This window comes from Zea mays, chromosome 1 (genome assembly GCF_902167145.1).
Source record: "Zea mays cultivar B73 chromosome 1, Zm-B73-REFERENCE-NAM-5.0, whole genome shotgun sequence".
Classification (NCBI taxonomy): Eukaryota; Viridiplantae; Streptophyta; class Magnoliopsida; order Poales; family Poaceae; genus Zea; species Zea mays.
In genome coordinates this window covers 6,611,514-6,618,246 of record NC_050096.1, presented here as the reverse complement: position 1 = coordinate 6,618,246, position 6,733 = coordinate 6,611,514, and positions in this window count along the sequence as shown.

Sequence of the window (6,733 nt, the reverse complement as noted above, 5' to 3'; positions counted from 1 at the left end):
GAAAGCGCTCCTGCTTCAAGTGCGGTAAGGTTGGTCACTTTATTGCTAATTGTCCCGATAATGATAGTGACCAGGATCAAGAAAAGAAGAGGGAAAAGAAGAAGACTTACAAGAAGGCTAAAGGTGAGGCACACCTTGGCAAAGAGTGGGACTCAGATTGTTCTTCGTCCGACTCCGACGACGAAGGACTCGCCGCCACCGCCTTCAACAAATCATCCCTCTTCCCCAACGAGCATCACACCTGCCTCATGGCAAGGGAAAAGAAGGTAAGCACTCGTAATACTGTTACTTATGCTTCTTCAAGTGATGATGAATCTAGTGATGATGAAGTAGACTATGCTAGTCTATTCAAAGGTTTAGATAGAACCAAAATTGATAAAATCAATGAATTAATTGATGCTTTGAATGAGAAGAATAGATTGTTAGAAAAGCAAGAGGACCTTTTATATGAAGAGCATGATAAATTTGTTAGTGCGCAAAATTCTCTTGCTCTAGAAGTTAAAAGAAATGAAGTGCTTTCATGTGAATTGTCTACATGTCATAAATCTATCTCTAGCTTAAAAAAGTATCAATGATGACTTGAGTGCTAAGTTAGAAATAGCTAATAAATCAACCTCTTTTGTAGAACATGTTGTGATTTGCAATAGGTGTAAAGATTTTAATGTTGATGCTTGTAGTGAACACCTAGTTTCTATTTCTAAATTAAATGATGAAGTGGCTAGTCTTAATGCTCAACTTAAGACTAGCAAAAATGAATTTGATAAACTAAAATTTGCAAGGGATGCCTACACTATTGGTAGACACCCCTCAATTAAGGATGGGCTTGGCTTTAAGAAGGAAGCCAAGAACTTAACAAGTCATAAGGCTCTCATTCCCGCTAAGGAGAAAGGGAAGGCTCCTATGACTAGTAGCAATCAAAAGAATCATGCCTTCATTTATAGTGATAGGAAATTCTCTAGAAATGCTTGTAGGAATTATTCTTATGATTTGCATGCTATGACTGCTTCTAGTTCTTCTATGCATGGTAGAAATATTGCTATGAAAGATTCTAGAAATGTTCATTATGATAGGAGTTGTAATGCGTTCGACTCTCATGCCATGTTTGCTTCGAGTTCAAACTTTAATGGTAGATCTAGGAAGAATGTTATGTCTCATGCTCTTAGAAAAGTATATAATGGATCTACTACTGTCTTTCATGCTTGCAATACTAAGTTTATTCTTTCATGTAAAAATAAAAAGGTGATTCCTAAAAAGGTGGGAGCCAAATGTAAGGGAGATAAAACTTGCATTTGGGTCCCTAAGACTATTATAAATAACCTTGTAGGACCCAACAAGAGTTGGGTACCTAAGACCCAAGCCTAATTTGCCTTGCAGGTTTATGCATCCGGGGGATCAAGCTGGATTATCGACAGCGGATGCACAAACCACATGACGGGGGAGAAGAAGATGTTCACCTCCTATGTCAAGAACAAAGATTCCCAAGATTCAATCATATTCAGTGACGGGAATCAAGGCAAGGTTAAAGGCTTAGGCAAGATAGCTATCTCAAATGAGCACTCTATCTCCAATGTATTTTTAGTAGAGTCGCTAGGTTATAATCTTCTATCGGTTAGTCAATTATGTAATATGGGATATAATTGCTTATTCACAAATGTAGATGTGTCTGTCTTTAGAAGGAGTGATGGTTCATTAGCTTTTAAGGGTGTACTAGACGACAAACTCTATTTAGTTGATTTTGTAAAGGAGGAGGTCGGTCTAGATGCATGCTTAATTGCTAAGACTAGCATGGGCTGGCTGTGGCATCGCCGTCTAGCACATGTGGGGATGAAGAACCTTCACAAACTTCTAAAGGGAGAACATGTGTTAGGACTAACAAATGTGTATTTCGAAAAAGATGGACCTTGTGCAGCCTGTCAAGAAGGTAAACAAGTGGGAAGTGCGCATCACAGCAAGAATGTGATGACCACATCAAGACCCCTGGAGCTGTTGCATATGGACCTCTTCGGACCCGTCGCCTACCTCAGTATAGGGGGAAGTAAGTATGGTATAGTAATTGTTGATGATTTTTCCCGCTTCACTTGGGTATTCTTTTTGCAGGATAAATCTGAAACCCAAGGGACTCTCAAGCGCTTCCTAAGGAGAGCTCAAAATGAGTTTGAGCTCAAGGTGAAGAAGATAAGGAGCGACAACAGGTCCGAGTTCAAGAACCTTCAAGTGGAGGAGTACCTTGAGGAGGAAGGAATCAAGCACGAGTTCTTCGCTCCCTACACACCGCAACAAAATGGTGTGGTAGAGAGGAAGAACAGGACACTCATAGACATGGTGAGGACAATGCTTGGAGAATTCAAGACGCCCGAGCGGTTTTGGTCGGAAGCTGTGAACACGGCTTGCCACGCCATAAACCGGGTCTACCTTCATCGCCTCCTCAAGAAGACGTCATACGAGCTACTAACCGGTAACAAACCCAACGTTTCGTATTTTCGAGTTCTTGGGAGTAAATGCTACATTCTGGTGAAGAAAGGTAGAAATTCAAAATTTGCTCCCAAAGCTGTAGAAGGGTTTTTGTTAGGTTATGACTCAAATACAAAGGCGTATAGAGTCTTCAACAAATCATTGGGTTTGGTTGAAGTCTCTAGCGACGTTGTATTTGATGAGACTAATGGCTCTCCAAGAGAGCAAGTTGAGCTTGATGATGTAGATGAGGATGATGTTCTAACGGACGTGATTCGTACCATGGCGATTGGAGACGTGTGACCGCAGGAACACAAGGAGCAAGATCAACCTTCTTCCTCAACGACGGTGCACCCCCCATCTCAAGATGATGAACAGGTACCTCAAGAGGAGGCGTGTGATCAAGGGGGAGCACAGGATGTCCAAGTTGAAGAGGAAGAAGCACCACAGGCCCCTCTAACTCAAGTTCGAGCGATGATTCAAAGGAACCATCTCGTCGACCAGATTTTGGGTGACATTAGCAAGGGAGTAACCACTCGCTCTAGATTAGTTAATTTTTGTGAGCATTACTCTTTTGTCTCTTCTATTGAGCCTTTCAGGGTAGAAGAGGCCTTGCTAGATCCGGACTGGGTGTTGGCCATGCAGGAAGAGCTCAACAACTTCAAGCGTAATGAAGTTTGGACACTTGTGCCACGTCCCAAGCAAAATGTTGTGGGAACCAAGTGGGTGTTCCGCAACAAACAGGACGAGCACGGGGTGGTGACGAGGAACAAGGCTCGACTTGTGGCAAAAGGTTATGCCCAAGTCGCAGGTTTGGACTTTGAGGAGACTTTTGCTCCTGTGGCTAGGCTAGAGTCGATTCGTATTTTGTTAGCCTATGTCGCTCACCATTCTTTCAGGTTGTACCAAATGGATGTGAAGAGTGCTTTCCTCAACGGGCCAATCAAGGAGGAGGTGTACGTGGAGCAACCCCCTGGCTTTGAGGATGAACGGTACCCCAACCACGTGTGTAAGCTCTCTAAGGCGCTCTATGGACTTAAGCAAGCCCCAAGAGCATGGTATGAATGCCTTAGAGACTTTTTAATTGCTAATGCTTTCAAGGTTGGGAAAGCCGATCCAACTCTTTTTACTAAGACATGTGATGGTGACTTATTTGTGTGCCAAATTTATGTCGATGACATAATATTTGGTTCTACTAACCAAAAGTCTTGTGAAGAGTTTAGCAGGGTGATGACTCAAAAATTCGAGATGTCGATGATGGGCAAGTTGAACTACTTCCTTGGGTTCCAAGTGAAGCAACTCAAGGACGACACTTTCATCTCCCAAACGAAGTATACGCAAGACTTGCTCAAGCGGTTTGGGATGAAGGACGCCAAGCCCGCAAAGACTCCAATGGGAACTGACGGACACGTCAACCTCAACAAAGGAGGTAAGTCCGTTGATCAAAAAGCATACCGGTCCATGATAGGTTCCTTGCTCTACTTATGTGCTAGTAGACTAGATATTATGATTAGTGTATGCATGTGTGCTAGATTTCAATCCGATCCAAGGGAGTGTCACTTAGTGGTCGTGAAGCGAATTCTTAGATATTTAGTCGCTACGCCTTACTTCAGGATCTCGTATCCAAAGGGGTCTACCTTTGACTTAATTGGATATTCAGACTCCGATTATGCTAGATGTAAGGTCGATAGGAAGAGTACATCAGGGACGTGCCAATTCCTAGGAAGGTCCCTGGTGTCCTGGAGTGCTAAGAAACAAACCTCAGTTGCCCTATCCACCGCTGAGGCCGAGTATGTTGCCATAGGACAGTGTTGCGCGCAACTACTTTGGATGAGGCAAACCCTCCGGGACTTTGGCTACAATCTGAGCAAAGTCCCACTCCTATGTGACAATGAGAGTGTTATCCGCATGGCGGACAATCCTGTTGAGCACAGCCGCACAAAGCACATTGACATCCGGCATCACTTTTTGAGAGACCACCAGCAAAAGGGAGATATTGAAATGTTTTATGTTAGCACCAAGAACCAGCTAGCCGATATCTTTACCAAGCCTTTAGATGAAAAGACCTTTTGCAGGCTGTGTAGTGAGCTAAATGTCTTAGATTCGCGGAACTTGGATTGATGTGTAGCATACATGTGTATTATGCCTTGATCATGTTCCCTTATGCATTTTGTTGTTTATTGTTGGTGCTCAAGTTGTACAAGCACTCCCCGGACCTCACAAGTCCATTTGCGAGTGATGCACATATTTAGGGGGAGATGTGCTACAACTTGACCCTTTTGAGACTAACCATGTGTTTGAGCTTGCTTGATTTAGTCTCAAAGGTGGATTGAAAGGGAAAGATGGACTTGGACCATGAAAGACTTCCACTGCACTCCGATGAGAGGGTAACTCACTCCAAGTTCATCTCCATATTCTTATTGCCTTTGTACTCTTATTTGAAGATTTTGGTGAGGCAATGGGGTTTAAGGGCCAAGATTGATCCCGTTTTGGTGCTTGATGCCAAAGGGGGAGAAAATAAGGCCAAAGCAAGAAATGGATCAGCTACCACTTGAGAATTTTGAAAATAATAGAATTAGAGCTTTTGGTTTGTCAAAATACTCTTATTGTCTCTTATTGTCAAATGTTGGTCTCTTGTTGGATAATGGTTGATTATGGGAAAAAGGGGAAAAAGGGGGAGTTTTTGAATTCTTGATCAATTTCTCTTGAAATACCTCTCTCTATGCCTCAACAAGTGAGTTTGACTTAGAGATAGGAAATTGAGTTTGATTTGCAAAAACAAACCAAGTGGTGGCAAAGAATGATCCAAATATGCCAAATTTGAATCAAAACAAATTTGTGTTCTCATTTGCATTGATGTTGCACTTCCTTTAGTTGCTTTTTGTTGTGTTGGCATAAATCACCAAAAAGGGGGAGATTGAAAGGGAAATGTGCCCTTGGGCCATTTCTAAGTATTTTGGTGATCAAGTGCCAACACAAATGGTTTAAATGTGAAACTATGTCAAATGGTGGAAGAAGTGCAAAGTCAACACAAAGGTATGATTCTAGACTTAGTACATTGGTTTTTGTGTACTAACATATTTGTCTAAGTGCTAGAATCAGAGAAAATGCAATTGGAAAAGACTTGGCTCGAGCAGCCAAGACTATGCTCAGTCTGGGTGCACCAGACTGTCTGGTGGTGCACCGGACAGTGTCCGGTGTGCCAGGCTGGCATCTGGTCAACTTGCTGCTCTCGGGTCTCGACGGTGGCGTACGGTTATAAATCACCGGACTGTCCGGTGGTGCACCGGACAGTGTCCGGTGAGTCGGCTGCGGCGAAGTCGCCGCTCTCGGGAATCAAGTCAACACCGTACGACTATAATTCACCGGACTGTTCGGTGAGCCAACGGTCGGCCGCGCAATCCGCGCATGACGCGTGGCCGAGCCAACGGTCGGATGGGAGCACCAGACTGTCCGGTGCGCCAACGGCTCCAAATCTCCAACGGTCGGCTGCGCCAGAATAGGAAAGAAATCCGCACTGGACAATGTCCGGTGGTGCACCGGACTGTCCGGTGCGCCAGTCGACAGAAGGCAAGAATTGCCTTCCTGGATTGTTCTCAACGGCTCCTAGCTGCCTTGGGGCTATAAAAGGGACCCCTAGGCGCATGGAGGAGTACACCAAGCATCCCTTGAGCAATCCTAAGCACCAAGACTTCATTTCCGCGCATTTGATTCTTTGTGATAGCAACTAGAGCTCCATTTGAGTAGAGAACTCTTCGAGTTGTGTTGAGAGCTCAAGTTGTGACTTGTGTGCGTATTGTTGCTCTGATTTTGTGTCTTGTGTGTGTTGCTCATCCCATCCTTACTTCCGTGATTCTTTGTGATAATCAAATTGTAAGGGCGAGAGGCTCCAAGTTGTGGAGATTCCTCGCAAGCGAGATTTAGTGAAACGAAAGCAAAACACTGTGGTATTCAAGTGGGTCTTTGGACCGCTTGAAAGGGGTTGAGTGCAACCCTCGTCCGTTGGGACGCCACAACGTGGAGTAGGCAAGTGTTGGACTTGGCCGAACCACGGGATAAACCACTGTGCCTCTCTGTGTTGATCTCTTTGCGGTTATTGTGTTTTGCAAGAACTCATCTCTAGCCACTTGGCCTCATTGGTCTAACACTTAATCAAGTTTGTGGCTTTAAGTTTAAAGTTTTTACAGGATCACCTATTACCCCCCGCCCCTCTAGGTGCTCTCAGGTACATACAAGGATGCTGCGCTCTAACATACGGGCCCAGGAACATAATGGAAGGAAT